Raw genomic sequence first — 8,177 nt, forward strand, 5'->3', positions numbered from 1 at the left:
TAGACTAAACCGATGTTTTAAATCCAAGTTTGCTCTGCAAGAGCTTCCCTCTGCTTGCAGGAGTCTAGCGGCACCTTGGAAATGAAGGACATTTTATTCCCGCGAAAGCTTCCATGGACTGTGGGGTCTTCTTTGCCATCTGAGCAACCAGCTGGAATGAAATCTCATGGCTCTTTCAGGTGCCACAAAACCAACAGACCAACTCAGATCTGCCCCTTCTGGAATTGTGACAGTGGAGGTCTCTGCTTACACAGACAGAACCAGCCCATCTTTGGCCAACCTCTCGGATGCTTTCCTGCCCTGAGAAGGGCAGAGGACTTGTAGACACTTTGGCATTTCATAGCTTGTTAGGAATTCAACCTGCTGATCCGATACAGTGCAGCCAAGGCTAAAGAGAAGTAATTTGACCAAATGTACCCTGCGGGCCAGTTTTAATGGGCAAGAGAGTTTGTCCCAAAGCAGGAGGCCTCCCTTTAGGTCAAGTTGAACCATTGGGGTGGGGAGGGGGGGTGATCAATCTTTTGACTTCTACATGAGAGCAACTTGTCATACAAAGTTAAACAAAATATACACCACAGATGTATTTTTTTTAACTTTGTACAATAAATTGTTTCCATCTAGACATTAGGAAGAATTTTCTAACAGAGTGGTTCCTCAGTGGAACAGGCTTCCTCGGGAGGTGGTGGGCTCTCCTTCCCTGGAGGTTTTCAAGCAGAGGCTAGATGGCCATCTGTCAGCAATGCTGATTCTGTGACCTTAGGCAGTTCATGAGAGGGAGGGCGTCTTGGCCATCTTCTGGGGCATGGAGTAGGGGTCACTGGAGGGGTGTGTGGGGAGGTAGTTGTGAATTTCCTGCATTGGGCAGGGGGTTGGACTAGATGACCCTGAATGGTCCCTTCCAACTCTATGATTCTATAGAAATGGGAAGAGGCAATGGTTTATAGGTTTGCCAGCCTCCACATGTGGCCTGGAGATCAGTTCCCCTGGGAAAATGGCTGCTTCGGAGGGTGGGCTCTGTGTCACTGGACCCCGCTGAGGTCCCTCCCCTCCCCAGACTCTGCCCACCCCAGGCTTCATCCCCAAAACTCCTGGTATTTCCCAATAGAGCACCTAGCAATGAACAGGTGCCTCTGAGTATATGCAGAGTACCAGCTGAGAGAGCTCACCATCAGCCACCACATCTGAGATCACGGGGGAGGGGTCAGAGAAGCCCCCCCAGTTCAGCACATCTTATGCTAGGTATTTTATCCACCCAAAAAGCATCTATTATTTATTTCAGGCTGACATGACAGTTTCCAGTAAAGCGAATCAAAATAGACCCGCATGACAAGGACACCAAGCAGAATAAAAATTCCTCTTAATCTGCCACCACAGAGCTGAAGATCATATAACAGGGGAGGAGGCAGTGAAACCAAGAACAGTCAGAGCTGTAGGGTTGCCAGCCTCTGTGTGGGGCCTGGAGATCTCCTGGAATGACAACTGGTCTCCAAACGACAGAGATCAGTCCCCCTGGAGAAAATGGCAGCTTCGGAGGGTGGTCTTCATGCCATTATACCCTGCTGAGGTCCATCCCCTCCCCAAACCCCGTCCTCCCAGACTCCACCCACAAAAATGTCCAGAGGTTTCCCAACCCAGAGCTGGCAACCGTATAGTGTGGACACGAAACCCCGCTGGAGAAATAGAGGAGGGAGCCATCAGAAACTGAACAGTGGCACAAACGATGTGGGAGGCTCATCTTACCTGGCACCAAGTGGTCCGGGTTAGAACATAAGAACATAAGAAAGGCCCTGCTGGATCAGACCCAGGCCCATCAAGTCCAGCAGTCTGTTCACACAGTGGCCAACCAGGTGTCTCCAGGAAGCCCACAAGCAAGACGAGTGCAGCAGCACCATCCTGCCTGTGTTCCACAGCACCCAAAATAATAGGCGTGCTCCTCTGATACTAGAGAGAATAGGTATGCAGTATGACTAGTATCCATTCTAACTAACAGCCATGAATACCCCTCTCCTCCATGAATATGTCCACTCCCCTCTTAAAGCCCTCCAAGCTGGCAGCCATCACCACATCCTGGGGCAGGGAGTTCCACAATTTAACTATGCGTTGTGTGAAAAAATACTTCCTTTTATCTGTTTTGAATCTCTCGCTCTCCAGCTTAAGCAGATGACCCCACATTCTAGTATTATGGGAGAGGGATAAAAACCTCTCCCTGTCCACTCTCTCCAAACCATGCATAATTTTATAGACCTCTATCATGTCTCCCCTCAGCCGCCTTCTTTCCAAGCTAAACAGCCCTAAGCGTCCTAACCGCTCCCCATAGGACAGTTGCTCTAGGTTGGCATGATGCTGCCACCACCCCGATACAGGAAACAGAAATGCCTTTGGGAGTTATCGGGGGGGGGGGGGGGCTTCCAGCGGGGACGCTCGGCCTGCCTTGCTTGCCAAACTAGGGCACTGTGCAGCTTTCAAAAGGGAGAGTTGATCTGGAAGTGGGGTGATTGGATGCCCTGCCCCAGGGAGGTTCCAGTTTGGACAGCAGGGTAGGAGAGAGAGCAAGAGGTGGGTGGGGGGAGGAGCCTGGCAGTGCCGACACCCCTCAACATGGCGCTAAGGCTGAAAGGCTAAGCAGCACAAGGCAATGGGGGAGAATTCTGATCCTTCCCATACAAAGGGACAGGCTGGCCTTTGAATTGTCTGGATAGGTTCACGTGAATCTGCCTTCTACTGACTCGGGCTCTTGGTGCATCGAAGTCAGTACTGTCTACTCAGACGGGCAGTGGCTCTCCAGGGTCTCAGGTAGAGGTCTTTCCCATCACCTACTTGCCTGGTCCTGTTTACTGGAGATGCCAGGGATTGAACCTGGGACCTTCTGCATGCCAAGCAGATGCTCTACCACTGAGCCACAGCCCCTCACTAAAACATGAACCTGCCTTCTACTGACTCAGGCTCTTGGTGCATCGAAGTCAGTATTGTCTACTCAGACTGGCAGTGGCTCTCCAGGGTCTCAGGTTGAGGTCTTTCACATCCCCTGCTACTTGGTCCTTTCGACTGGAGATGCCGGGGATTGAACCTGGGACCTTCTGCATGCCAAGCAGAGGCTCCACCGCTGAGCCACGGCCCCTCCCCAGTTCCTGGGGGGCCAGGGCCTCGAGGGCCACTGATGTCCAGGAGCAAGGACAGCAAAGCACCCCCACCATGAGGGTTGCCAGGTCCCTCTTTGCCACCGGCAGAAGGTTTTGGGGGCGGAGCCTGAGGAGAGCAGGGTTTGGGGAGGGGAGGGACTTCAATGCCATAGAGTCCAATTGCCAAAGCGGCCATTTCCCCAGGGGAACTGATCTCTATCGGCTGGAGATCAGTTGTAATAGCAGGAGATCTCCAGCTAGTAAATGGAGGTTGGCAACCCTACCCACCATGGGGCTGGCTCCTGGCCAGGATTGGGGACATCGACTGGGTGGAATGGAGCCCCACCATTTGCCCTGCCCACATAGAGCCAGGCATCTAAAGGTTACAATGGCACCACGGAGCATCACAGAGAAAAACACCCGCATCTTTTAAATAAATGTTGCTACATGTAAAAGCCGGGCAATGGAAGTACTGAAGGTTGCCACTGTTCATTGGGTGGGTGAGGGTCTCATCAATAAAGGGAGCTCCTTTTTCTGGCCCAACCCATTCCCAGAGGGTGGTGGGGAGACGAGGGTCAGTTACCTTGACTTCCTCTGCAGCTCAAGAAAATGCCACTGACTGCCAGCGATGACATTAAGAGGAATGGCCCAGAATTAGCAGCGGCTGGTGCTAAGAATATCTCCTGCCAGGTCCTTTCGGAGGTGTCTGTTGCCTCCCACGGGGCTCTGCTGCTTATGGGATCCTTGGCCTACTACGTGACTCAGAGATATGATTCCCCAGGGTTGTCCTCAATTAAAAACGGGACACACTTTGTTCTCATTACTCCCACAAAAGTACCTAAATAAAAATAGCTCACCTTTGGAAGAACCCACCTCTGGTGTGTGTTACTGTGCCTGGCTTGTCAGAAGAGGCCAATACAGAACGGTGACACATGCAGAGACCCAACAAGCGGCCTAGCTGGAGCTAATTTTGGTGTACCTGTATTGGAAATGACTTAATGATCCAATTCCTCCTGATGCAGAAATAGGGCAGATTTCTGCCCCTCCCAGCAGAAGGTGATTGCAAAGATGCAGTGACTTCTGCAGAGATGCAGTAGACACCCTCCTCTGTGGGTTGGGCCATTAATTTGTTTCTGTTAGCATGCTTGTGTGTCCTGGGTAGGACAAGACATTTACTTTCAAGGAAGTATTTTTTCACACAACGCATAGTTAAATTGTGGAACTCCCTGCCCCAGGATGTGGTGATGGCTGCCAGCTTGGAGGGCTTTGAGAGGGGAGTGGACATATTCATGGAGGAGAGGGGTATTCATGGCTGTTAGAATGGATATTAGTCATGCCTCATATCTATTTTCTCTAGTATCAGAGGAGCATGCCCATTAGTTTGGGTGCGGTGGAACACAGGCAAGATGGTGCTGCTGCAGTCGTCTTGTTTGTGGGCTTCCTAGAGGCCCCTGGTTGGCCACTGTGTGAACAGACTGCTGGACTTGATGGGCCTGGGTCTGATCCAGCAGGGCCTTTCTTATGTTCTTATGGAGGAGAGGGCTATCCATAGCTACTAGTCAAAATGGATACGAGTCATGGTGCATAGCTATTCTCTCCAAGATCAGAGGAGCAGGCCTGTTAGAGGTGCTGTGGAGCACAGTCAGGATGCTGCTGCTGCAGCCGTCTTGCTTGGGGGCTTCCTGGAGGCACCTGGTTGGCCCCTGTGTGAACAGACTGCTGGACTTGATGGGCCTGGGTCTGATCCAGCAGGGCCTTTCTTATGTTCTTATGCTTGGCACACGTATTTTTAAATTCTGCTTAATTTTGTCCATGTCTGTTCTGGGTGCTTTTAGAGATTTGGGGAAATATTCCACTGAATAGCTAGTCCCCAGGTGGTAGCTGGACATCTCCAGATTACCAAAATCAGCCAGCGTGGTGTGGTGGTTAAGAGCGGTGGTTTGGAGGGGTGGACTCTGATCTGGAGAACCAGGTTTGATTCCCCACTCCTCCCCATGAGCGGCGGAGGCTATTCTGGTGAACTGGATTTGTTTCCCCACTCCTCCACACAAAGCCAGCTGGGTGACCTTGGGCTAGTCACAGCTCTCTCAGCCCCACCTACCTTGCAGGGTGTCTGTTGTGGGGAGGGGAACGGAAGGTCATTGTAAACCCCACCCTCCTCAGGCTCCACCTCCCCAAATCTCCAGGAGTTTTCCAGCCCAGAGCTGGCAACCCTCTCTCAATTGCACCTTTGGTGTTGACCAGGATTTTATTTTCTCACGTTGGCTTTCTTGTCCATCATCTTCTCCTCCTTTGTTAGGACAGCGTCTGTGTCTCAGTTCTGGATCGGGGTCTCTGGAGAGCTGGGCTCCGGAGGTGGACCCCGGAGTCCTCCCCATTATAGTCTTCATAGCTTGGGCAGGCACCCCTGGGATATTGGCCCCGCTGTTGAGCCCCTCGTTTAACAGCTTGGGTTGGTTCGTTCTGCCCCAGCCTCACCTCTCATCTTAGGAACAGAGAGGGGCCGTGGCTCAGTGGTAGAGCCTCTGCTTGGCATGCAGAAGGTCCCAGGTTCAATCCCCAGCATCTCCAGTTAAAGGGACTAGGCAAGTAGGGGATGTGAAAGACCTCTGCTTGAGACCCTGGAGAGCCGATGGCGGTCTGAGTAGACAAGACTGACTTTGATGGACCAAGGGTTCTGATTCAGTATAAGGCAGCTTCAGGTGTTCACGCGTTCATCTTTTTGGGGTTTGGGGCCAGTCACAGGGCACCTGTCCACTGCAGGGTTTCCAGCTCTGGGTCAGGAAATTCCTGGAGATTTGGGGGTGATGCCTGAAGATGGTGGAATTTGCAGAGTGGACCTTGGGAGGTTGTATAATGCCACACAGCTAGAGTTGCGAACTCTGGGTTGGGAAATACCTGGAGATTCTGGGGGTGGAGCCTGAGGAGGGCAGGGTTTGGGGAGGGGAGGGACGCCAGCAGGGTCTAATGAAATAGATTCCACCTTCCAAAGCCGCTATTTTCTGCAGGGGAACTGATCTTGGTCATCTGGCGATCTAGTGTAATACCGGGAGATCTCCAGGCCCCACCTGAAGGCTGGCAACCTTCCACACCCTCCACCCTCCAAAGCAGCCAGTTTCTCCTGGGAAACCAACCTCTGTAGTCTGGAGGTCAGTTGTAAATGTGGGAGATCTACAGGCAGGTTGGTAACCCTATTCCACAGTCCTCCACTGCAGGTTCCGCCTGAGGGGCAGGAACCACAAGAGCCCCTGGGGATGCCTTTACTCTGACTGAAGCCCCCAAGCCTCCTCCCACAAAGTCCCCCCTACTTTGTTAAGGTGAAGTACGAACAGCCAGTCTGGAGGCCCTGCAGAGTCAAGGAAGCCTCCTCGCTAGGGCGGCAGGTGTCCTCTGCACATGCTCAGCCACACTCTTGCTGCCGTTTCCTAGCAGAGCCCAGGGCTGGTTTTGAACCATACGTTCTGGGGCTGAGCCCTGAATGTCAGACGGATACAATCCAGGCTTCAAACGAGATTTATTTACTACATTTCTAATCTGCCTTTCCTCCAGGAAGGGTGGAGGGAAGGAGGAAAAAGAGGAAGACCCAACAGGAGTTTTGCTCCTTCCCTGGAGGTTTTTAAGCAGAGGCTGGAGGGCCATCTGTCAGCAATGCTGATTCTGTGACCTTAGGCAGATCATGAGAGGGGAGGGCATCTTGGACACCTTCTGGGCATGTAGGGGTCACTGGGGTTGTGGGGGGGAGGTAGTGGTGAATGTCCTGCATTGTGCAGGGGGTTGGACTAGATGACCCTGGTGGTCCCTTCCAACTCTGTGATTCTATTATTCTATTCTATGAGACGGATTGACTTGATAAAGGAAGCCGCTGCTGCTGAACTTTTAAACTATTTGCCCATCTCTTGGAGGCTGACCAAGAGTCAGTGAAAATGGACCCTCCGGGCCCTTACTATAGCTGAAAGACTCATATTACAACCTTGGAGACATAAACGCCCTTCTCCTGTCAGTCAGTGGATTGAGAACCTTGCATCTTTATCAACATCTGAACGCCTGGCGCATAAATGACTATTGCGCAGGGACTTATTTTTTAGATATTTGGAAACCGTTTGTAGAAACGTATGTGTAGCTCTGACATCACTGGAATTGTATGTTTACTTCTATATATATATGCTCCCTCTTTTTCCCCCTGTAAAAAAAAGTAGTTACTCGATTTTGAGTCCCCCCCCACCTTTTTTGTTCTTTATTTTCTGTTAGGTTACTTCTTCTGAACAAAAGACAGCGCAAAGTTCTTCAAAAGAGGAAGAAGCCCCGGCCTTCATTTTGCAAGACCTGAGCAAGGAGCTCAACAATAGGACATTTCGGAGGTTGTTACTTCATAGGTTTGCCATAAGTCGGAAGAGACTTGACACCACATAATGCACACGCACACTTCCTCCAAGCCTCTCAGGGTAACCTACAGGGATCTCTCTCTTTCTCCCTTTTCTCCACGCAACAACCCTGTGAGGTAGGACAGGCTGATTAGGGTTGCCAGGTCCCTGTTTGCCAACGGTGGGAGGTTTTTGGGGCGGGGCCTGAGGAGGGCGGAGTTTGGGGAGGGGAGGGACTTCAATGCCATAGAGTCCAATTGCCAAAGCAGCCGTTTCCTCCAGGGGAACTGATCTCTATCGGCTGGAGATCAGTTGTAATAGCAGGAGATCTCCAGCCACTGCCTGGATTTAGCCAGAATATATTTGGCATCATTTATGGCTGGATTCCTGTACTGAATTTCTCATCCTTTGGTAATTGTACAGAGGTGTCTGATTTTTCCTTCACTGCCTGGAGGTTGGCAACCCTAAGGCCAAGACAGAGCGACCGGCCCAAGGTCACCCAGCGAGTTTCATAGCAAAGAGGGGATTTGGACCTTGGAGAGCCAGGTCCCCACTCAACGCTGTAATCACTAGGCAGCATTGCCTCTCCCACTGCTGAGAAATCCATGCCTCCATTTACTCCTTTTTTGCCCTCTGTTAAAGCCACGGATGACTGCCATGGAGTGTGCCAAGCGGCTTGGCTTGCACAGGCCTGAAC

Source organism: Euleptes europaea, chromosome 7 (assembly GCF_029931775.1).
Source record: "Euleptes europaea isolate rEulEur1 chromosome 7, rEulEur1.hap1, whole genome shotgun sequence".
NCBI classification, from domain to species: domain Eukaryota; kingdom Metazoa; phylum Chordata; class Lepidosauria; order Squamata; family Sphaerodactylidae; genus Euleptes; species Euleptes europaea.